The sequence below is a fragment of the Dermochelys coriacea genome, chromosome 9 (assembly GCF_009764565.3).
Source record: "Dermochelys coriacea isolate rDerCor1 chromosome 9, rDerCor1.pri.v4, whole genome shotgun sequence".
In the NCBI taxonomy this organism is placed as follows: domain Eukaryota; kingdom Metazoa; phylum Chordata; order Testudines; family Dermochelyidae; genus Dermochelys; species Dermochelys coriacea.
The window spans coordinates 64,886,149-64,909,931 of NC_050076.1; the positions used below are offsets into that span (position 1 = coordinate 64,886,149).

The 23,783-nt window shown below is 49.2% G+C and overlaps 1 protein-coding gene and 1 long non-coding RNA gene across 5 annotated transcripts in view; one reads left to right on the forward strand and one right to left on the reverse strand.

Moving 5' to 3' along the window:
* LOC119861248 (gamma-aminobutyric acid receptor subunit gamma-4) overlaps positions 1-23,783 on the forward strand; it is a 79,208-nt gene that overhangs the window by 17,509 nt on the left and 37,916 nt on the right. The window lies entirely within an intron of this gene.
* LOC122455752 lies at positions 340-15,963 on the reverse strand. The gene is made up of 4 exons (XR_006274204.1): positions 15,896-15,963; positions 15,113-15,204; positions 13,935-14,175; positions 340-3,831 (listed from the first exon to the last, which is right to left on the reverse strand). It is a non-coding gene; the product is annotated as an uncharacterized LOC122455752 (long non-coding RNA).

The following is a 23,783-nucleotide window of genomic DNA, read 5'->3' on the forward strand; positions in this document are numbered from 1 at the left end:
ACTATTTTATCAGTGGTGGGAGCTGTCATCTTATTAATCTCTGGTTCAACCTTCAAATGATAAATCACATCAGGGCAGAAAACTTATTTTGCTCCTTAAAAATGAAAAGGGGATTTGAAAGGCACTGATTTAGGTGTGAATTTAGGATCCTTCTCATCAATCATCCAGTTTGAACAGTGTTATTAATCAGGAGCTAGCTGAAGGCAGACAGGCTGAAAAAATGCAAACAAGCTTTACAGTATCCTGTACTGAAAGGACCATCTATCTCATCTCTGTGTGTTGATTATTGGCTCATATTTAGAGTTATTTATTAACAATGGACAAATCTCTCAATCCCTGTACAAAAGAAAGAAGGATCTCTCTGAAATTTCACACACTACACATCAACCCACGGGAGAGCTTTTCTGCTGAGCTGGTAAAAATCAGAAAAGGTATTGTAAAGATTTGGGGGCTGATTTTTTTCCCTCCTGCCTTTCAGTGGGTAGAGTCACTTTCCCCTGTGTAAAGCAGATGTAAAACACTCTCAAGTCAGCATGGTGTAGCACATGGCGTGCTGGAGTGAGAGTCAGGATGCCTGGGATCTAACTCTGCCACTGACCTGCTGGGTGACTGTGGCAATCACTTCCCCGCCATCTGTATGCAGATTGTAAGCTCCCCGCGGCCAGCAGCGTCTCTCACAGTATCTGTGCAGGACTAGCACAATGGGGTCTTGACCTCAACTGGGGCTTCTAGCCACTACTGAAGCATCAATAAGCACTGGTAGCATGTTTCATCACTTTGCACAGGCATGGCCCCAGGAGGAAGGCAGTGGAGAATCTTGCCCATGCGTGTGTTCTGAAAATGGCCCTTGCCCTTTTCTTGGCTCATCTTGTTTCCAAACCCCAGACACCCCATTCTGGAGTCTGGCTGAGCTGGGTTTTGCTCAGGAGCTGAGTGGGAAAGGTTTCTGTGGGAGCTAAGGGGCACAGTCAGGGTTGGGTGGGCAGTGTAAATCAGGTGGGGTGACGATGAATGAGGAAGTAGAGTATGGCAGTTGTGAACCAGTAGATCCCTTCCTTGTTCATTTCCAGATGGTCATCTTGTGGCTTGGATGTTAGCTGGACTCCACTGAAAACACTTTCATCCTTAACTCTTCTTTAGCAAAGGGCTTTGTTAGATGTCTTTAGGAGTCATTATTACAGCACATTTCTTTGCAAGGGGCGGCTTGATTTAATTCTGGGTCTTCCCCACGATCCACCAGGTGTGTGAGATAAAACTCCCTTCCTAGGACAGGCACAGATTACATAGGGAAGGAATGAGGGGGTCTCGCACCCGGGAAGAGTCTGCAATGTACTTGCCCAGCAGAAATGAGCTATTATTTAAGCTGTGTTGTTTGGTATGTCCCTTCTCTGGGCCACACTGTTGATTTGATCTGACCTACACTCAAAGCCCCTGGGTGCACTGACTAACCAGTGCGATGAAATACAGCCTCACAGCAGGGCAAGAAACCCCATAGGGTCATTTTCACCCGATAGGGTCATTTCAAACATTTCATTTGTTTTAACATCACCAGGGAGCCATCAGTGCAGGTGAGATCACAGGCAGGCTGAAGATAGAGTGGAAATGGCTGATAGTGAGCTCCCTGAGGGAATGGCCAGGATGGGCATGGCAGACTGAATAAGAATATGCGCTAAATCCCAATCAGGTGGACTCCCATTGACTTCTATGGACCCGGGGTGTGGGCCCCAGGGAGGAAAGGGCAGAGGGAAAGGGGTAAGGTGCACATCAGCAAAGACAATGAAGCCCCCAGTGATGATGAGAAGGAGGAGAGGCCAATCAAGGAGAGGCAGTCAGAGAACTTGGAGATGAAGGAGGGGTCTGACCTGGGAGCTGGAGGTAAGCTGGTAAGGAGAGGTTCGAGGAGAGAGGCTTGAAGGAAGAGAAGGGCCTTGACACAATGTGACTGGCCCCTTTAAGAGGAAGGAAGCAAGTACAGCTGTGCCTGGTCAGCTGTCTCCCAGCTGGGCCCTAGAAGACAGGAGGGGGCCAGGGAGAGGTGCCTGGGAACAGGCAGAAGGAGCCTGGGGGGTTGCCAAGGAAAGGAGCTGTTGGAAGATTGAAGGTGAGCTGCTGGGGGTGAGTTTGGGGGAAAGCTGTTGGGAGGACTGGTTAGAGCTGGGGAGCCTGCTGAGTGGCAGGGAGGCTTGTGCAGAGGCCCCTCGGAATGCAAAGAAGAACCAGTGTGGTCAGCATAAGATGGGCCCAGAAGCAAGGTGTTGACTCGGAAGAGAGGTCCCCAGGAGCAGGGGGGAGACTCAGATGAGGAGGCCTGGGCAGTGAAACACTGGGGGGAGCCTCTTGCAGAAGACCTGATGTGGGGCTATAGGAGAAGGTTCCTGGGAGAGAAGCAGGCCTGGGAGCTCTCAGGCAGATGGCCAGGGGAGTGGGGCTAAAGGAACTGGGACCACATGCTTAATTACTTTTGGGTGGGTGACCTGGGAATGGGATTGAAGAGCTGCTGCCTTGTCACCTTGTTCCCCTTTGGGAGTATGGGAGAACTTTTTACCATGAGGGATCTGTGGACTGTGGCTTTTTATATGAATAAAAGGGTTGAATTTGCTGTTGACAATAGGTCTTTGGATGGGTGGCTGGAGGGGGAAACTGAGGCAGGTCACGCCTGTTCTGCCAAGCTCAGCTGCAGGAGGGCACCCATGTCAGGGTCACCCTGTAACATTTGGCCCCAGAAGTGGGAGTCCAAGACCCCTCTCATCCAGGAGGGAGAACTGGCAGAGGATGAGGCCACCCTCGCCACCAGGGGTACATCCAGAGGCCACCCGAGGACAGGCCTGAAGGAGAGAGTGGAGACGCTGATGCTACTGTTGGGAGTTCAAGTAACATTGACAAAGCTGAGTCTCAGAGCTAACCACACAACTAGGCCAGGGTTTCTAAAGGGCCCAAAGGAAGCCGTACACCTAGCTCCCATCATCTCTCAGTGGGATTTGGGCATCCGACTCACCTCAGAAATCCCAGCCTCCAACTGCATCTGATGGGGCAAGTGTAAAAACGTCCTGATTATTATTCAAGGGCACAGCTCTGCCACAGACACTTACAGAGGCTGTGCGCTGAGATGCTTGGGCGGGGGCCAGGAACATGGCCGGCCAAATGAGGTGTCACAAACGATGCTGCTATTTTCAAAGCCGCTTAGGGGATTTGGATGCCCAGTTATAATCCCATTAATCTTGATGGCATTTGGGTGCCTGATTCCCCTTGGCAGCAGCTTTGCAAATCTCAGTATTATCTCTTTGGTCTCATTATGAATCATTTGCAAAACTACAGTGGTTCTCTTCGATGGTATTTGTGAGAACAGGCATTTGGGGGTTGCAGAGGGAGGAGGCTGTGGCCATGCGGGGAGGGGTGATGCTTTCTATTGGAGACTTGAGGGACCAGGAAGTTCTGCTTTTTAATTAATTTTTGCTGATGGTGGCTGTTTGCTGGAGGGATTTACAGCTCTTTTGTTGTGTGATGGGTCTATCGCTATAGATTACAGTGTTAACTGGCATCAAGGGCACTTAGAGTCTTCCTTCTGGGGTGTTTAAAGCTAAAGAAATAACTCGGTAAAAATAAGAGTTCACTAAATAATGTGAATGAACAAATTTCAGCCCCTGGGGAGTCTGCGACCTGTCTATGGAGTCAGCATGGATGGGAGGGGAGCAGTACGTTTCCTACTGGCTTAGGAGGGGAGCACGAGATAGAGAGAGAACTTCCTGGGCCATGGAATGCTGTGTCCTCACAGAAGACTCTGGCTCAGACCTCTCCCCTCTCTGGATCCTTGAGATACAACACTTCATTCCCCTGCAAAGCAAAGCACAAAACTCAACCACACAAGCACAGAGACAACTACACAATTATTGAATAAACAGGGCAATAATAAACTTAAGCATGGCGCCTCCCTGAGTGCGCAAAAGTGATGGTGCTCCTTGTTGTAAGCCCAAGGACGAGTCAACACAGCAGTGATGCATTGGAGACTGGTGGCTCTTCACCATGGTATTTGCAAGGACCATGGAAAAAGGGAATGGAACAAGCCAAAGACCAAACACGTGGCATTAGACCATATGCCCTGGAGAGCTGTGCTGGGCATAGTGGGATAGGCGCAATGCTCCACACCAGAGCTGGTTGAAACGCTGGAAACATTGCCATTCTGAGTAGGTAGCTTCTTGTACCCACTTTGCACTGATGCAAATGACCACACAAGATGCACAAGGAAGAAGCAGGCCTGTGAAATTCATCTAGGGCCAAATCCAGCTCACTTAAGTGCCTGCAACTTCAATGGAAGTTGGACTGCTTCCTCATACATTATTCATAGCAGATTATTCGTGCAGCTCTCTGCATAACTGGTTGGATAGACCCCCACAGCAGTTAAATCTCCGAACGTGTGCTTTTTATAATCCTTCCATATTTCTTTAGCAAATAATAGTGCCTCTATTACATCTATAATGCTGCACCTAGTTGCAGTAGTTACTATGCAGCATGCAAACTAAATTGACTATGAAGAACATATTTTCCAAGATTTGAACTGCTGCAGAATAGATCTGCATCTATGGCGCACTTGTTAAAACACCGAGAGGGGGGGAAAGGCCCATGTTTGTTCATGATCAGCTGATGCGTAATTAACTTACAAACGTTGTCTTGTAAAATATAAATTAAATCCTCATTGGACACACTTTATCATTTAAAGTATAAGCGCAGCTTGAGTGAAGAAAACTCCCCACCAACTGCTTTCATGTATATCTCAAGTAGTCAGGGAAGGAGGGTTTCAGAGTTAAAACTGACAAAAGGGACTGCTATGAAGGAAGTTCTGGTTCCACAAAGCTGACTTGAGAGGGGTCACTTGTTCCGATCTCCAGGTGAAAAGAGAGATGGAAACAAACTCTTGGGTTATTTAGTGCATCATTTCTGTATCAGAGCAATAGCTCGCTTTGAAGACAGTGAGTGTAGTGGTTAGAGCAGGGGTGGGCAAACTTTTTAGCCCGAGGGCCAGATCTGGGAATAGAAATTGTATGGCGGGCCATGAATGCTCACAAAATTGGGGTTGGGGCACGGGAGGAGGTGAGGGTGCTGCCTAGGGGTGCTGGGGCTGGAGTGGGGCTGGAGATGAGAGGTTTGGGGTGCAGAAGGGTGCTCCAGGCTGGGATCAAGGGGTTTGGAGGACAGCATAATCAGGGCTGGGGCAGGGGGTTGGGGTGTGGGGAGAAGCTCAGGGGTGCAGGGTCCCAGCAGCGCTTACCTCAAGCAGCTCCCGGAAGCAGCGGCATGTCCCTTCTCCGGTTCCTACGTGGAAGCGCAGCCAGGCAGCTCTGCACGCTGCCCTGTCTGCAGGCACAGCCCCTGAAGCTCCCATTGGAGCGCCGGAGGGGGCCATTGGAGCATGTAGGAGCCGGAGCGGGACCATGCCGCAGCTTCCGGGAGCCGCTTGGTGCAGCCCTCGACCCTGCTCCCTGGCTGGAGCGCCGGAGCGGGGCAAACCCTGGACCCCAGCAGGAGCTCACGGGTCGGCTTAAAATGGCCCGTGGGCCATAGTTTGCCCACCCCTGGGTTAGAGCATGAAATGGGACTCAGGCTTCCTCCTGGGTTCTAGCTAGAGCATTGCCACTAAATCAATGTGTGCAAAGCACAGGTCAGTTGCTTTGACTCTTTTTCCTCTCCTGTTTAAAAAAAAAAAAAAAACCTGCCAGGCTCAAAGGAATATTTACATCATGACTGTACTAGCTTGACTGCCCTGGAGTAAGTAGGGAGGAAACTAGACTGCAGTCCTGAAATGGGTGTAATACACCTTTGGGGGAAGGGGGGGTTTAAGGTGCTCAGATACTGTGGTGCTGAGCACAATATAATTCTATAGATAGTGATAGTTTTTCCCCAATAATATTAAAATCCTACATTTACGTTATGCTTCTCTTCCTGAAAGATCTCAGAGTGCTTCACAAACAAACAATCTAGACAGGAATCACTTAGCTCAGCATTCATCTGTTCAAATATTCCACCCCTGGGGTGGAAAATGATGTCTGTGTAACAGCATACAGCAACATTACAGAACTGCATAGGTCCGAAAGGTCCAAATTCTCATCCCGGACACACCAATGTAACGCCATTGATTTCAGAGCCATTGCTCTGTATTCATGCCAGTTTAACTGGGTCAGTATCTGACTGAAAATGAAGAAGAATGCAGTCTGCATTTGAAGTAGATGTACTGAGTACTATCCAGTCTGAAAATGTGTACTGCTTATTTGGAGCTCCATTCACTTCAGAGAGCTTTGGATTAAGCCCTTGGCTTCTAAGCATGGCTCATCACTCTATCCTGGTTTGTTGTTAGAGCTGCTTGAATCTTCAAAAGTGTTTGCAGCTATTCGTTCAGGTTTTCAAACAGCACTTTGCTTCAACCCCTCATTAAAGGATATTCAGGAATGTTCATGTGAACCCGTTCTTGTTCATACAAATGTTTGGGGAATGGCTGTTCTTCATACCAGTCCTGGTATCTCTGTACACAGAGATGAGTGACCAAGATACAGTTGTTCTCAAAAAAAACAAAACAACAAAACCATCACAATGCTCTATCAATCAGGGACCAGTTACAATATCATGTGACTGAGATGACCAATCACATACCATGACAAACAAATGTCCAGTTGAACAGTTACTGACCATGGCACATAAAACACATTCACAGACATCAGGATCAGCTCCCCAAGAGGAAAAGGGCTGATTTATTCACAATGAATAATTCAGCCCGCTCCATTTATTAGCAGAACATACACTAATCCCCCTCCAGCTATCTCCTCTCAGTGACATCCATGTTGGTAATTTTATTTATAAGCAGTTTATTGTGTAGAAAACAAATGGAGTCAGTTAGCAATGGAAGAAAAGTTGGGTTTTTGTCACTTTAAGAAGAGAACTCAATAAAAAATGAAAATCTGATCTGTTGCCTCCTGGGGAAAGTGCTTGCTTTGGGATGTATTTCTGGAGAACAAAGCCCCGAGGTTAATGAACATCTGTGCTCCCCAATCAAATGCTGAAACAGGAAAGTTGGTTGTACTCAATCAAGAGTCTTAAATTCACCACTAGAATTTCAATGCAGGGAGGCAGGTGACTTCACTTGTGTAACAAGTAACTAAGACAAGGGCCTCAGGACTTTGAGCAACATAGACAACATTCATAATTAAGTGACCGTCTCTGATAAATTCCAGATGTTCCTCCTGGCAAGAACATCTCTACTCTGAATTCATTTCATGGCAGCACTGGGAGAAAGCACCTATCCTTTAGCTGATCTTGCTGATGATTTTTTTCTGTCTGGCCAAGCTATTTTTAACACTTGCCTTGAAATCAATAGGGACCCTCCATAAAGGACATTGACTGAAGGCTTTTCCTGTCATTTCACACTCGCTCCCTGCCTGGTCTACAAGTGACTGCATAATTCTCGATTCTCCATCCTTCACACAACCAGCAAGGATACCCACCCATGTTCTTAACACCTTCCCTGCTGCTGCTGATTAAGCAAAATCACACAGTCATGTATCTTCAACTTTCCATTTCTTTCATTAGAACATACACTAATGACACAGTCTTAAAAGTCCACCCATTGGTTAATGCTCTGTCTGCAACCATGGCAGCTACATCTGTCTCTCTCCTTCCAGAGGCCTAAGATGGCATGTGATTGTATATCTGTAATTTTAGTCATAACACTGTTTTGCTGTGGCAGCGGGGCCTTCTCTAACACGCCTATGCCAACAGGTTGGTCAGTCTTCCTTCCTCCCGGCACTATGTCAGGGAGGATATTGCTCCACAGTCTGCTGGTGCTACTGTTTCTGAATGTCCTCCAGGAGCACTATCCTCTGCTGAGACATTGAGAGAGAGCTGCCCAAATTTACCCCTAGCGCACAGACACAGTCATGTTTGGGAGCATGGTAAGTGTGGACTCACACACGTGGGTGATACACAACTGTATTGTGAACAAAGCCGGAGCATGGACACAGCCATGTTCATTGTAAATGGAACAGATAAGGGAGTCTCAACCTGGTTACCAAAATACCATGGTATGTAAAGTGTATATGGGCCATTAATGGCTGCTTCAGGTAATCCAGTTCTGATTCCTGATTCTGGTCCATTCTTCCCCGAGAAACCGTGACTTGATTCGTCCAAATACTGGAGAAAAGAACCACAGTGGCAATTTTGAAAGAAATGGCCTTTGAGAAGCACCAATAGTTGCCACATGAAGAATGGAGATATTTTCAGGGTGGGGTTAATTTATCTGAGTTGATAGCTTCTGATCTTTTCCGGGGAGAGTTATGTGTATTAAGAGCTCAGCTCTTTGGAGCTAAGATCAAGCGTAGTATCTGTTCTTATCAGTTTAATCTCTTTTGATGAACACTTACAACACCTGCTCTGAAGATGGATTCTCCTGCTGCCATTTTTGAAAAATATCGAAGCAGCAGCGGATCTTCAAAGCAGCAACTTTGGAAGAAAATCCTCTCTGCTCCTGAGACATCCCCAGCTACACCGTGTACCACTACTGCTGCTGCTCCACGGAAGGTCTCTCGAACAATGACTACAAAGAAGATCCCAGGTGCCTCCAGGACATTACAGACCAGTAGCACAAAGGGGAAGAACGGTGCCTCCGCAAAGGACCCTCTCAGAGATGCTGCTCCAGAAAGATCCTGCATCCAGAGGCTGTCCTGTCGGGACATCACAACCAGAAGGAACATTCTGCCCCCCCCCCCCCGCTCCCCAACAGCATCAGCCACTGAGGGACAGTCCCCCCACTTTCCAGCAGCTGCCAACGGAGAGCCCCCCTGCTCTCCAGCAGCACCAGCCGCCAATGGAGAGTCCTCCCCGCTCTCCAGCTACAAGATGCTCTGAGGCGACCACTTCCCACCCCCGCAGCTGCCCAGGTCCCTGACGCTGGTGGTACTCTCGCTGCTCTACATACCATCAAGGGAGGAATTTCCACAGCATCTCTCCAGAGACCATCCAGAGGGTCACCAGCACCTTGTCGGATGCATGCCCAGCCTCAGAAACCACCCAGAGGGACCCCAGGACCTTACTGGATGCCCGCCCAGCCGGACCTCTCGTCCCCACCCACACCAGGAAGAACCAGCCAGCGATACCACCGATGCTGCTGGAACCACCCCGCTGCAAGGTAATGAGGACACCATCTACCTGAAATATCCCCTCGCTGCGGATATACTCATCTACCCCATCTGCTCTCCTCCCTGAAGCTTCCACCTCCTTGGTGGCGTCACCAGGCACCTGAAGAGATGCCACAACAAGTGGTCGCCTTCAGTTGTGCCCTCTGCAGCCTGCCCTTCGAGACGCAGAAGCAATGCAAGATGCACCAAGTTGCGTGAAGGAAATGCCTTAAGGGAACAACACAGTCTCCTGCCCCAGCTCCCAGCCCTCCTACTGCACGCCGGCCCACTGCTCCTAAGCCTCAACAAAGAAAACCGACCTTGCAAGCTGCCATCAAGAAGCCTGCCCCCATCGCCAGGCCAGCGGAACAGGACGCTGCAATCAAGAAGGTACCTGCTTCCTCGGGGAACATCACCCAGATCCTCACCAGCAGGAGGCCTGTCTCACCCTTGCATGTTGCCAAACAGATCGCTATGCTGAGATGACTCAGTGCTACCTTGCCACCTGTCCAGCATGTCCCCTTCCCCAGAAGGATCAGTGCCCCACCGCCATAGCGGCTCGACATCCTGTAGCTGGAAGATCCAGTGCCACCCCTCCCTACAAACTCCAGACGTCACTGGAGGAACCAGCCCTGCAGCCACACCAAAGCATCAGGCCTTCATCGCCAGATGGCCCAGCACGGCCCCCGAGTCCATTCTGCAGGACACTACCTACGGGAGATCTCACGCTCCAGCAGCAACCGCCCAGACAGCAGCCACTCATAGAAGGACCGGCGGTGTCCCAGCAACCCCCAAGCCGGACCGCGTCTCTCCGACCACTAGCAACACCAGCATCCCGCCAGAGATCCTGCCCCAGCACCCAACCGAAGGGAATCCTGACCCACGAGATAGATGGCAGGCCGACCATGCAGCAGGCTCAAAGCCTGCACCAGACGAGGTCGAGGACCCTGAGGGCCAGCGGCTGATGGTGAGGGCTGCCACTCCATGGTAAACCGCCTGGACCGAGGATCTACAAGCAGCAGCTTCCTTTGACGACTTCGACCTCCTCGTAGACAGGCTCACCTGAGAACTGTCTGCAGAAATCGCTCCCAGGAGGAGTTTGAACCAGGAGAATGCCCCGCCTGCCCACAGAACGCCTGCTCTGAACCACACCACCACCACCACCAGGGGAGCCAGAAGTAGAGACGCCAGCCACCACTATGATCCAGCAGCGGCTTCAAGGATCCAAAAGCTATATTGGGCGAACCACTCCAAGGCCATGAGGGAGATCCTAAACAGGCTCTCACCCTACTGCATGATCCCATCTGAGCGTCTCTACAGCTACTTCAAGGATGTATTCGAACGCACAGCCCGGAATGACACACAGCGCCCAGAGTGCCTCCACCCCCTGCCCCGTGTCGACAAAGCAGGTGTCCTGGAAACTGACTATACGCCCAAGGAAGTGATGGCCAGACTTTCAAAAACAAAAACCACAGCTCCTGGGAAAGACGGCATCCCCTACAGCCTCCTGAAAAAGTGAGATCCCAGCTGCCTGGTCCTTACCATGCTCTTCAACCAATGCAAGCAATTCTGCCGGACTCCCAGCTCCTGGAAGCAGGCCATGACTATGCTGGTGTACAAGAAGGGCGAGCGGGATGACCCCAGCAACTGGAGGCCCATCTCCCTCTGCTCCATGATGTACAAGCTCTATGCCAGCTGCCTGGCGTCGAGGATCACAGAGTGGGTGGTGAGCGGGGGAGCCATCAGCTCCATCCAGAAAGGCTTCACGTCCTGTGAGGGCTGCTATGAACACAACTTTGTCCTCCAAATCACCATTGAAATGGCCAGAAGGGTGAGGAGGCAGTGCGCGGTAGCGTGGCTTGACCTGGCTAACGCCTTTGGGTCCATGCCCCACCGTCACATCTTTGCTACGTTCCAGGAGTTTGGGATGCCAGAGAACTTCCTTCGTGTGATCCAAGAGGTGTACGAGGGATACAGCACCACCATTGACTCGGTTGAAGGGGAGACCGCCGAGATCCCGATCCAGAGTGGAGGTAAGCAGGGCTATCCCTTCAGCCCCATCTTTAACCTCACCATGGAACCATTGCTGCGAGCAATCTCCAATAGCACAGATGGCTTCAACCTCCACAGCGAGAGGGCGAGCATCCTGGCTTATGCGGACGACCTGGTCCTGACTGCAGACGACCCGGAGAGCCTCCAAGGTATGCTAGATGCCACCAGTCGAGCTGCTGACTGGATGGGACTCCACTTCAATGCAAAGAAGTGCACAACTCTCCACATCGACGGCAGCAAAAGGGACTCGGTGCAGACGACGGGGTTCCAGATCCAGGGCGAGCCCATCATCCCCCTGGCAGAGGGGCAGGCGTACCAGCACCTTGGCATGCCAACAGATTTCCATGTTCGGCAGATATCCAAGGACACTATCCAGGAGATCTTGCAGGATGCCATCAAGATCGACGCCTCTCTGCTAGCACGGTGGCAGAAGATAAATGCCCTGAACACCTTCCTGATCCCCGACATCTCATTCGTCCTAAGGGGATCCGCCGTGGCGAAGGTACCCTTCAACAAGGCAGACAAGATCGTCTGGCAGCTGGTGAAGAAGTGGCTGTTCCTTCCCCAGAGAGCCAGCAACGAGCTGGTCTGTATCGCCCACAGGCATGGCGGTGCCAATGTCTCCCGCATGGGTGACCTGTGTGACATCACGGTGACCACCCACGCCTTCTGCCTGCTGACGTGTCCCGACACCATGGTAAGGTGGTGCAGACGCGACAAAGTGGATCGGCAGAGCCCCCTCCAACCAAGACATCACCACCTTCCTGAGCAGTCCCCTGGATGGCGAATTCAGATGGGACGGGCGCGACATCGCTTCACTGTGGTCCCGCGCTCGCAATGCCACGCATCGCCTGGGGAAGCACATTCGCTGCCAATGGGAGTGGTGCGAGGAGCGCCAGGAGCTGGGAGTCCTGGTGACATAGATCAGGTCCAACGACAACACCATCATCACCCCGAGCACCAGGGGCATGCTGGAGAGGACCCTGAAGGCAGCCATCCACTCACTGTACATGGAAACCCTGAAGCGTAAACCGGACCAGGGTAAAGCCTTCGAACTGACCAGCAAGTGGGACGCCAGCAACCACTTCCTCGCCGGGGGCGGCTTCATCCATTTCACCAACTGGCGGTTAATCCACCATGCCCGGCTCAACTGTGTCCCGCTCAATGGAGCCATCCGCCACAGGAATCGAGACAAGCGTTGCAGGAAGTGCAGCTACTCCAACGAGACTCTGCCCCACGTCCTGTGCAGCTGCAAGCCCCACTCCAGAGCCTTGCAGCTGCGCCACAATGCCATCCAGAAATGCCTGGTGAAAGCCATCACACCGCACCTGGGGGAGGTCGCCGTGAACTGCGACATCCCCGGTACCGGGAGCCAGTTGTGTCCTGACGTGGTAGTCACCGACGAGGCCCAGAAAAAGATCATCCTCGTCAACGTCATGGTATCCTTTGAGAACAGGACTCCGGCCTTCTGCGAAGCCCGAACTCATAAGCTGGAAAAATATGCCCCTGTGGCAGACACCCTGAGAGCGAAGGGCTACAAGGTGCAGATGGATGCCCTGATCATCGGAGCCCTGGGCGCTTGGGACCCCTGCAACAAGCGTGTGCTGCAGACTTGTGGGATCGGTCGACACTACGCATGACTCATGCCACGCCTCATGGTCTCGGACACCATCCGATGGTCCAGGGACATCTACATCAAACACATCACTGGCCACCGACAGTACCAGGAGGTGTCAGCTGGAATGACATCGTGCATCAGCTATGGGAAAGAGATTGAGACTTTTTTTTTTCCATTGGACCGTATAAACTGGAACCATAAACTCACTGAACATTAAATCTCATCAAATGAGGGTAAATCCATCCTCATCTTCGTATCCACTCATTATACTCCACACCTGAACATAGCCATTACATGAACAACGTACCCCCATATCTCAAAAAGAAAAGGAATACCGGTGGCACCTTAGAGACTGCCACCGGTACTCCTTTTCTTTTTGCGATTACAGACTAACACGGCTGCTACTCTGAACCCCATATCTCAGTGTCTGTACTTTGACCCATTAACCTTTTACCCCCAATTGGTGATATTGCAGATTATGTATTCCTAACGCCACCCTATCCTAAACCGAACTTCGCACCCCTTGATAATCTGTACCTTATTCCCTGATGACCAGAAATTTATATGCTTAAACTTTGTACCATTTTCTTTTTATTTTAACATCTTAATAAAATTATTAAACCTCCTAATGCTAGTCAAAACCCAGAATTTCCATTCCCTGAAAAATTACAGTTTGAATTTCTTTTCATGCTGAATCAGAAAAAAAACTTGACATTTCAAAACTTCCTGTGAAATGAAAATTATTGTTTCCATAATGTGGAGTAGTTTGGTTTCAATGTCATAATTTCATTTAGACTTTACATTATATTTAATATTTTATATTAATGTCAAAATGAAATTAATCAAAATGAGAGTCAAATCAAAACATTTTTGTCTTATGGAAATGAAATGGGAAAGTTGAAATGATTCTCCAACTTTTTCGCAGAGGAAGTGTTGTCTAAATCATTTTCCCACAAAACATTTTGATTTCAACAAAACAATTTTTTGACAGACTGTTCCATTTAATATTTTTGGACCAGCTCTAATCTCCATTAAAGTTTATTGGTTAATATTGCATGATCTATCAGCCAAAATTTGTACGTTTATTACTATTAATTGAAAAACATTACCTGGAATTCAATGGCTATGGGTGGTCACTGGCAGGCCTGGCTTGGGGTCCCATTGGTGGGGCAGTGTGCAGGATATTCAGGTTGCATATGCATGGAGAGTGAATTCCCCTGAGTGTAAAAGAATGACAGCCCCCTTCCTGAAAGGAATGAATGGAAGCAGAGAAACATCTGTGGCAGAATCCTCTTCTTGCCCCACTTAGCCCTCATGAGCAGTTCAGTAACTGGACAGAGTAATGGAGATCTGAAATAGAATTTGCATCCTGTCAAAGTGTGTCAGTCCCACCTGCTGAACGATGCGTTAATCAGACTCTAGAATGCCTTCTGTGTGAGCCTACAAGGGTCTGGCATTTAATCGCCAAAGACACAGATTACACATGAACAGCATGGCTTGGTGACGCAGTCAGTCTGAGAGCCAGCAAGGCACCCGTGCTGGCCACATCAAAGAATCTCTCTACCTCCTTTTATCTGCCACTCTTAACTCTCCCCTGCACACACACCTTCCCTGCATCTCCCAGCCATTGTTAATTGCTTTTTCTCCCCTCCTGATTTGTACACATTTGGATTAGTGCTCACAGGAGAGGTTTATTGCATTTGCTAGTTCCAGACCTGGCTACGGCACAGGCTGTGCAAACTTCCCTTGCACTTTCTGTCAAAGCACCTCCATTCTGATCTGCAGCAGCCCCAGCTATCTGGGCCACCACGCAGACGAGGAAACCCAGGCTCGATCTGCAGAACATCCTGTGACTTCTTCCCAGCAGCTCTGCCGATGCTCTCACGCCATCCCTGCAAAACGCTTTGCAACCTCTGCACAAGTGGGGTGTCATCCAAATCCCAACCAGGCCAGAGTAATCTGAACCCAGCTCTACAGATGGTCAGCCACTCTACCTTCTAGATAAACATTGTCTATACTCTCCCTTGCCTGGCACCGTGCTGGTTGCAGAAGCTACAGAGTGAAACAAACTGCTGGTGCATTTAATCTGCAGGGAAGATTGTGCCATGGGGCGTGCAGGCATTTCATAGTTGGTTGGGCCCTGTGTCCTCAATACAGACTGCCTGAAGGAAAATGAATTGTACAGGAGATTTCTGCTGGCAGATGCACCATTGGTGCTGCAGTGTGGGCAGAGAGATGGCACCGATGGGAGGCTGGCATGTTCAACATGCACCACAGCGTGGCCAACCTGGGTTTTGTTCACGACTCTGGAGATTGCTGGCATCAAGGCGGCAGGTGGCTTCTCTCAAGTAAGCATTGCTCCTATGTGCCACAGAAATGCTGTGTGATAAGAAAGGCTTTGCTAAGTAAGTAGGGGGCTGTGAAGTGAGTGAATGTCTCCTTGATTGTTCTTTGACCTGTGTCAAGGCTGATTTCCCGCTCTGGCACTTCGAGTGCAGAAGGTGGGGGCCTGCAAGCATTCTAAAAATTAATACTGGCTACTGCAGGCTTGTATTAAACCCCCAAGGTTACAGCTTCTCTCTGACCTTGGGTTGGTAGATGCTGCCACCACCCAGTTGCAAAACCCTTGGAACCCACGAAGGCGCACTTGGGTATTCCTCTCTGTGGGGTACCCTCAAGCCCTTTTACCCTCCGTCCAGAGAAGAGCTGAGAAAGAAAACAAAGGAAATCAGCTGTTGCCACAAGCTAATTAAACAACATATGCACAAACCTCTTAGGGACACAAAAATCCAATCCTGTTCTTAAAAAAAGAACACATTTGGAACTTAGGCTTTTTGCTAGATCTTAAAAGAAACAATTACAAAAATTAAGCATTGAGATAGCTCTCTTGAGGTTCAGCTTAAAGGTTACATGCAAAACAAAAGCATCTGGGGTTAGCACAGAGGAGTTCACAAGCCTTACAAAATAAAAGAAATAAACCTAATCACGTCTTTCTACACATTTCTGATCTACTTACATATCTGGGTTTCAGATCAGGAGGTTTGAGGTATGAATTGATGTTTTTTCCTACCTGGTTTAAAGCTGCTTATAGCATTGCTGCTCTGTGTCTTCTCTCTCCAGAGAACAACAACAAAAGACAAAGGGAAAGTTTTCTTTTTTCCCCATTTTAAAAAGTTCTAGCCCTCCCATTGGCTCTTTTGGTCAGGTGCCCACTCCTTTCCTTTTACCTGTGGGCTTGTTAACCCTTTACAGATAAAGCAAGTAGAGAACAGCACCAAGAGGGATTTTGTAGCTAACGGGCTGGCAGGCTGTCCACAAAAGGGAGCTCCCCCCCCACACACATTTATCACAACCCGCAATTGGCTGGATGTCCTTCAATTGTTTGCCTGACCAGTTCCCTCGAATAAGGGAATTGCTGCCAGAGCAAGGATGGGGATTTACCTGCAAAGACGCCTGCTGGATTTGTGAATGAATTTGATGCTTGTGAATGTGGGGCTGTGTTTGTGCTGCCTGATAACAGCAGAGAATGGGCCAGGGCTGTGCGCTTCAGTCCAACGCTCCCACGCTCTTGCACTGCTACCCTCCACCAGCTCTGGCAATGCATCTGGACTCCCCCTGGTATTCCAGACCTGGGCCCCCCTCAGATCTCCCAGTGCTCCTCCATCCTGACCTGAAACAACCTCAGCTATTTCATGATACAGTCCTGCAAAGTGCGTGCCTATCTGTCACTATGGCCTGAATTCAGCCCCTCCCTTCTACCTGCTTTCAAGATGGTATAGAGACAAAAATGTGTGTTTTGGAGGAGGAAACAAGAACTAGGAGCCTAAACTTGAGAGAATTAGCTGTAGAAATGCAAGTGGCCCAGGTAGCACCACATACCAGCATGAAATCAGGTGACCCCAAGCTACCGAGGCAGCCCTGATATGTCCCCAGAAAATCCAGAAACCTGATCCACTAGGTACATGGGGAGACTAGCAGGTCAGGTATTACACACCCAAAGTAATTCCCTGGCAGTGATTGTCTGGGCTTGTACCTATTGTTGTGGCCTCGGTAGCCATCCCAACTGCCAAACGTAACGGGGAGGACCTGCAAGGACAGTCAGGAGTAGACAGGCTTCTCTGTTCTTCTCTGCTACAGAGAGCCAGGACTCTGTGCTGCAAGTTCTTCAGCCCTCCTTGTCCTCTGCCTAAGGGTTCTTGGGCTTATCACCATTGGCTCCCAGGAGAGGAGAGGATTTGGAGGAATGTTATCACTGGTTTCCTTGGACTGGCAGCCAGGGGTGGACTGGTGAGCCTGCCAACAGCATCCAGCCCTGCTCCGTGTGGTGGATCTGTGGTTTTGCACTCAGTGCACCTTGTGCAAAGCCGCAGATCCTTCACACAAAGTAGAGACTCAAACTGTTGGCAGGGCTACAATCAGCCTAGCTTATTAATGCACCACCGGCCGCCAATCTGAGCAGCCCCATGATAACACAGGAACTTTATTGGCAGTAATCAGTTGACAGCCCTGCGGCTGCTCCTGGGGCTTATTTCCCACAGTCCAGAGTTCTAGCACCATTGCTCTGTGTGATGGGGGCATGGAGAGACTCTGCCCAGAGATTGGCCAGGGAAAGAGCTAGAGGTAGGACAACATAGTTAACTGCCCTGAGTGCACTGATTTGCAGCACGGCAGTGCTTGACCCACTGTTGCATATGTCTCAGCTGCTGACTGCCATGGAGATGGTCTGTGGGGAGCAGGGGGGATGAGTCTGGCAGGGACAGTCTTGGAGAGGAAGGAGTTTGAGGTAGAGGCCTGGAGCCGAGAGAAGAACTGGGGAAGCCTCCTCTTCCTCTTTGGAACTTGGCTCTGTTTGGGTTCTGGCTGTTGGCTCAGGCCTATTTCTTACCATGTGGGCAAACCAGGGAATTAAAATACTATAAAATGGCTGGTTTCACAAAAGGCATATATTAATTCTGGGGCTTTCCAAGGGGACTAAGGGAATGGGTACCTGACTACCATTGAATTTCAGTGGAATTTGAGCCCCTAAAGCAATGAGGCTCCTTTGAAACTCCCAGCCTATACTCTTGACACGGCTCCCTGTATACTATGCAGCCCTTACAACAAAGCAGTTAGGAAAGGAAGACTTGGGCAAACAGCTGATATTCTGGGGAATAAATGGTCCGGGGAGAGAGGGATGTCTCTTCCTAGGTAGATCTGTTCCATTGCTTTTGTCTATGAAAGGAGCATAAATGTGACTTGTGCTTCCGTTTTGTCGCCACATTACAGGTTGCTTTGAGCTCAGCAAAGAAACTGACTGGTCAGGGCTAAGCCTGAGCCTGTCCCTAGAGGGAGGCTGAGGTGAAAGGGTAGGGATCCCCACAGTGCCTTTTCTGTATTTTGGTCTCTTTCTCCCAGTTGCCTGTTCTGGGTTTATCCTGCTTCCTGAAGCCCCATTAAGAGGACAGATCTGTATTAACAGAGGCAGGAAAAGAGGGGAAGCGAGGGATTGAGGATGAGAAGAGAGAAGTGGAGGGAGAAAAGAGGAAAAGAGCGAGAGGAGCTGGTGGGGGAGGAAGTGAGAGAATGAAACCGCTTTCATGTGGAGCGTCACTGGAGCAGATTGCTCCCCACACCTCTCTGGGCTAGGAGATAGCGGTGTCAGGAATGTGTATTTCTGTAGTATGCTCCCTTTTGTGAGGTGAACTTTCTTTGCATTGATTTTTCCCAGAGAGCCAGAAAGGGGTGGGATAAACCACAAACACTGAAGTTCCTCCGGGCCTGGGAATCTCATCACTATGGACAGCGGCTTGTAAACATGATCATGAGCAGAGCATCTCTGAAGCTCAATGGGCCTGAATCTTGTGGGCGAGGGAGCAGGGAGGGATGTTTGTATGGGCATGGGACCCAGTGCCTTCTGCACTGCTCCTTCCAGTCTCTAGTGTGGCTTTTTAGACCTGGATTGAACCAAAACTCATGGGCCTGGTTTCCTGCCAATCTTTGTTTTTTCCCGCCCCTCCCCACCTGTGGGGTCCCTCTCTCCCTCTGTGCTTGGCTTGAGTCTCATGCCTCCAGTCTTCCCCCTGCTGTGAGAAATTGTATTTCAATAGCCCCACTTTGAGGCCCATCAGTGCCATCCTTTGCTTGACTACTGTTCCTGTTGAATTGTTACTGCCCTCTCTTCTTTTCCCTGGGGGTTCAGCATGCTACCTCCCCAACCTGGGAACATGCTCCTGGATCTACCTTGGGGCCCTCTGTTTCCATTTCACTCTTTCACTGCGGCCACCACCATGGTAGAGTCACTCTATCCCCTCCCCATCCCCTCAGAACAAGGGGGCTGCTATAGCAGCAGTCACATCTGAGCGCCATCTCGAGGCGAGAGCTGGCAACGCTGCAGCCAAGCAGGACTGGGAGTGTAATGTTGTGACTCCAGCATCTGATTAGAATCTCGATGAGACAGCCAAGCTGGAGTTTTCAGGAGGGCTCGGCGCCCATAGCTTGGATTTGTTTCCTCTTTGTACAATGGCTCAAACCAGAACCTCCACTCCCAACACCCCCAAAACGTTCGGCTCCAGGTCTTGACTTTGCATCACAGGCCCATGACTCCTGGTTATTATTTATTGATCAAAGGGAAGGGAAGCACTAAAGCTGAGTTGTTTGTCAGGGGAGGAAAGGTGCCCAGAGGGTTTGTACTGCAGCTATCATCTCTGTAGTTGGCTCCTCAGCACAGCACAGAGACACTCCCCACAGACTCAAACTCCAGAATTTTTAAAAGGCCAAGCTGTAGTGCAAAACCCGATGGGTAAACACGGGCAAATTGCCCTAAAATTCACAACACTGGGTTTTTTTTTTCATCAACTGAATAGTGATGGCCTTTGATTTCAGTGTCATTTTGAGCTGCGTTCTTTTCTCAACGTCTTATGCCTGAGGGATTGGACATAGGGCCCTTCCCCTGTGAATTCAGGATAATCATGATAGGGAACGCCTAACCTTCCTGCCCCCGCACTGGAGAGGGAACAAGCCGTAGGAGCTGGAGTGCTCAGACATGCTGCTTTTAATAATAGGACCAATAACACTGATGCTTGGAGAGATTTTCAGACCAAAACAAGAAGCCAGGCGGATGCTTAGAAATAGGATGGACAAAGGGAAATGAAGGACATGGAGAAACTGAGGTGGAGGCATGATAGGTTCAGAAAAACATGGCAAGAAACTGGCCAGGTGCATGGAAACCCATAGGCCCTTATGTCCGCTGTAGTGGACAAGCAGTCTAACCCAGTCTCCTGTTTCCAACAGTGCATAGAGCTGGATGCTTCTGAAATAGTCCTATGACTTCCAGTGTTACAGTAAGTACTACACAGGGGATGTTTCTGCCTGACCTCACCTGCTGAGCAGCATATACCCTGAAGCTTGCTAATTGGTAGCCCTTGAATTTTTTTATCCTGGTGAGTGTCACTGCAGATGCTAGTCTTATTTATAGAAGCTGCAGCTCCTTGCTTGAGTCTCATCGGGCTGTCCTGTAGGAGCAGTCCTGACAGGTTAATTGCATGCTGTGTGAAAAGATATTTCCTTTCATCCCTTCTGATTTCATTGAGTGCCCCCTTTTTGGTATTAAAGGACAAATAAACAAGAGCTGCTGCCTGGTCTGCTCTATGCTACTCCTGATTCTCTCCTCATTATTGCCCATGTCGCTATGATATTCCTCTCTCACCACTCCCCCTCCCCCAGACCTTGTGAGCTATCATTCTAACCTTGATATCCAAAGTAGCCCGCCCAGGAGCTCGCACAATGCAACACTTTTGATATCTTTGGTTTGGCTTTGCTAATGGTTTGAGTGCTTTCTGGAGGTCAGCCTCGCTGGAGGATGTCCTTGTTTGCTTACACATGGCTTTACACCCTGCACTGGGGGAAGAAAACAGCTAATGAGACTGAAAGGAGGCTGGATTCAGAGTAGCAGCCGTGTTAGTCTGTATTCGCAAAAAGAAAAGGAGTACTTGTGGCACCCTAGAGACTAACAAATTTATTAGAGCATAAGCTTTCGTGAGCTACAGCTCACTTCATCGGATGCTGTAGCTCACGAAAGCTTATGCTCTAATAAATTTGTTAGTCTCTAGGGTGCCACAAGTACTCCTTTTCTCTTTGAAAGGAGGCTGTTTCTCTCCTGCAGTGCTTTGCATAAGATTTCACTGAGATGGTCTGACTCCACTGCTTTTAATATCCCGTGTCCACGCCTGTGCCTTTTTAATAATAATCTCATCAGCGAGCATGTGGACAGACTGTGCTTTTACTAGCCAGAGTCAGGCTGATGTCATGTCTCAACTCAAGAATTTTCCTGATTCCCCTGGGGAGATGGCTGCTAATCGGAAGCTAAAATATACACTTCTGGGTCCTGTGCTCTGGAGCCAAGGGTGAGTGAATTGGCATACCAGATTTCACTGCCATGCAGAGACAGCAACCCGCCAAGGTAATAACATCCCGCCTTAGGGGTCCAAGAGGAAATGACATCATTAGAGGGCAGGGAATTGCATCATGAGGGAATGGCTCAGTGTAAAGATATATGGGGAAGTCTCAGAGCAGTGGAAATGTCCGATTACTCTGACTGGACAATGACTGCGATGAGCAGATGGTGGCGTTTGCCAAAAGGGAAACATCACCAAGCCAAGGGGAGAGGATGAGAAGGCAGCAGGAGATCAAAGCACTATAGTCATTAGCCAGTTAATCCCCCAAACATCCCCAAAAAGAAAAGGAGTACTTGTGGCACCTTAGAGACTAACAAATTTATTAGAGCATAAGCTTTCGTGAGCTACAGCTCACTTCAGCTCACGAAAGCTTATGCTCTAATAAATTTGTTAGTTTCTAAGGTGCCACAAGTACTCCTTTTCTTTTTGCGAATACAGACTAACACGGCTGCTACTCTGAAACCAAACATCCCCATGAGACTCTGTCTCTGATTGGGGAAATGGGAGGTTAAATGATTTGCTCTAGGTCAGTGGTTCTCAAACTTATTTCATCACGCTGCTGCCAGGCGGTAACTGCAGACTATTGAACACCCTCCCTTCTCCCAGGGAGTGACTGCAGACTACTTCCCCTGCAGCCCCTTTCTACTGCCAGTTTCCTGGCTTTATATCAGCCCCACCTGTTCCTTCATAGCTGGGCTCTAACTTCAATCGGTCTTTCAGTCCCAGGCTCTGCCTCAGGGGCAGACTATCAAGTTAACTGACCTCACTTCACCTGGTCTGCCTTGACTGGGGGTGGACACCTCATCACAGGGCCCCCTTGTGCCAGGTGCTGTACAAACACATAGTGAGAGATCACCACTGCCCCAAAGAGCTTACAGTCTTAATACACACAACGGGCAAAGAAGAGGAGGGGAAATAGCGGCAGAGAGCAGGAAAGTGGCTTGCCCAAGGTCACAGAGTAGGTCAGTGGCTGAGCTAGGATTAGAACCCAGCTCGCCTCGCTCCCAGTCCACTGCCGCAGTGTGAAGTGAGAAATGCGTGTTGTCTGGACTTCACAGCCTTTCCATTCAACTTCGTCTGATTATTCATAGCAGCATTAACATTTTCAGTATGTTTCATTTGCAGAAAATACTGGCATTCTCCATTGGCCGCAATAATAATTCCAAATCTCCAAGGATGTTAACCAAAGACTATTCAATAAAGTAGATCAAGGGTCTACTTTATATTGACTCTGAGCTCAAGTCCCATTAAGGGTGCACTTTTATTTAAACTATTTACTTTTCCCCAACAATACAATTTATAGATTGAATTAATTCTTACCACCTTTCTAGAGCAAGCAAAGGGGCAATAAAAAGAAAGAGTCAATCCTAAGTATTTAACTGGTAAACAAGAAATTAGAAAAAGAATAGTCTAGTCATGCTCCAAATAGTCTAGTCATGCTCCAAAGCCCCCTGAGGTCAGTGGAAAGATTCCCATTGATGTCCAGGGATTCTGGTTGAGGTCCATGAAGATGTGGGGAATGCATCCTCAGCCACTGTAAATTGTCATAGCCCCATTGAAGTCAACAGAGCTATGACAGTTGACACCAGTGGAGGATGTGCCCCATAGAGTGTGATTTTTCCACAACTCCCAGCGTTGATAAAAGACCTGCAGCATGGATTCCTAGGGCTCAGGCTAAGGGACTAATAATTGTAATAATTGTAGCCATCCTTACAGGGTCCCAGAGCTCAGGCTCCAGCCTAAGCCCAGGTATCTCCATAGCAATTTTTCAGCCTCTGAGCCCAAGTCCGCTGACCCAGGCCAGCAGTGGGGTTTTTTTACTCTCTGTGTAGACATACGTAATTTGTCTTCAATGGGATCAGAATCAGGCCAATGCTGAGTGGTTTGGAAAAAAAACCCATAAAGGGGTCAGATACACAGCTGGTGTAAATCAGCTGAGCTCCACTTAATTAAAAGCCAGCCACAGCAGAAAAGGGATAATCGCTGAAGAGTTGTCACAATAGGAGAACAAGGGGTAGATTGGTTTCCTGACCCAATGCCAGTTCAGAGCCCTGTGGGCAATGCTAGCCCTTGTTTAACTGGACTGTGTGCACAGTCCTTGAACCCCTTTTCTACAGGCAGTTTGAGTTTCTCCCTAAGGATATGTGCTGTTTTTTAATGGGTGAGTGAATTTATGGGCTGCTGAAAGTCAGAGATGAATCGCACTGACTTGACCAGACATAGTGCAGACTGGAGCTGCATAAACTTCCCCCATGGACAGCTGTGCCAATGCAGCTCTGTATTGACTGGCAGCACATCTGGTTACTCCAGTCCTGGAATCTCTGCCAGTTCTAGGCCTGCTACTTCCCCCTTTTATGCCAGCTCTGCACAGGAAAACCCTAGCATGGCTAATGTGATTGTGAAGAAGAAACAAGTGGAGCAACAGCTTATGCATTTAATAGGCCTCAAGTGTGCTGCTGATTTTAAAGTGTTTGCTGAAATGTCATGCCAGCGCCCATGGTTGGAGGTATGGCATGCATCAGGTTT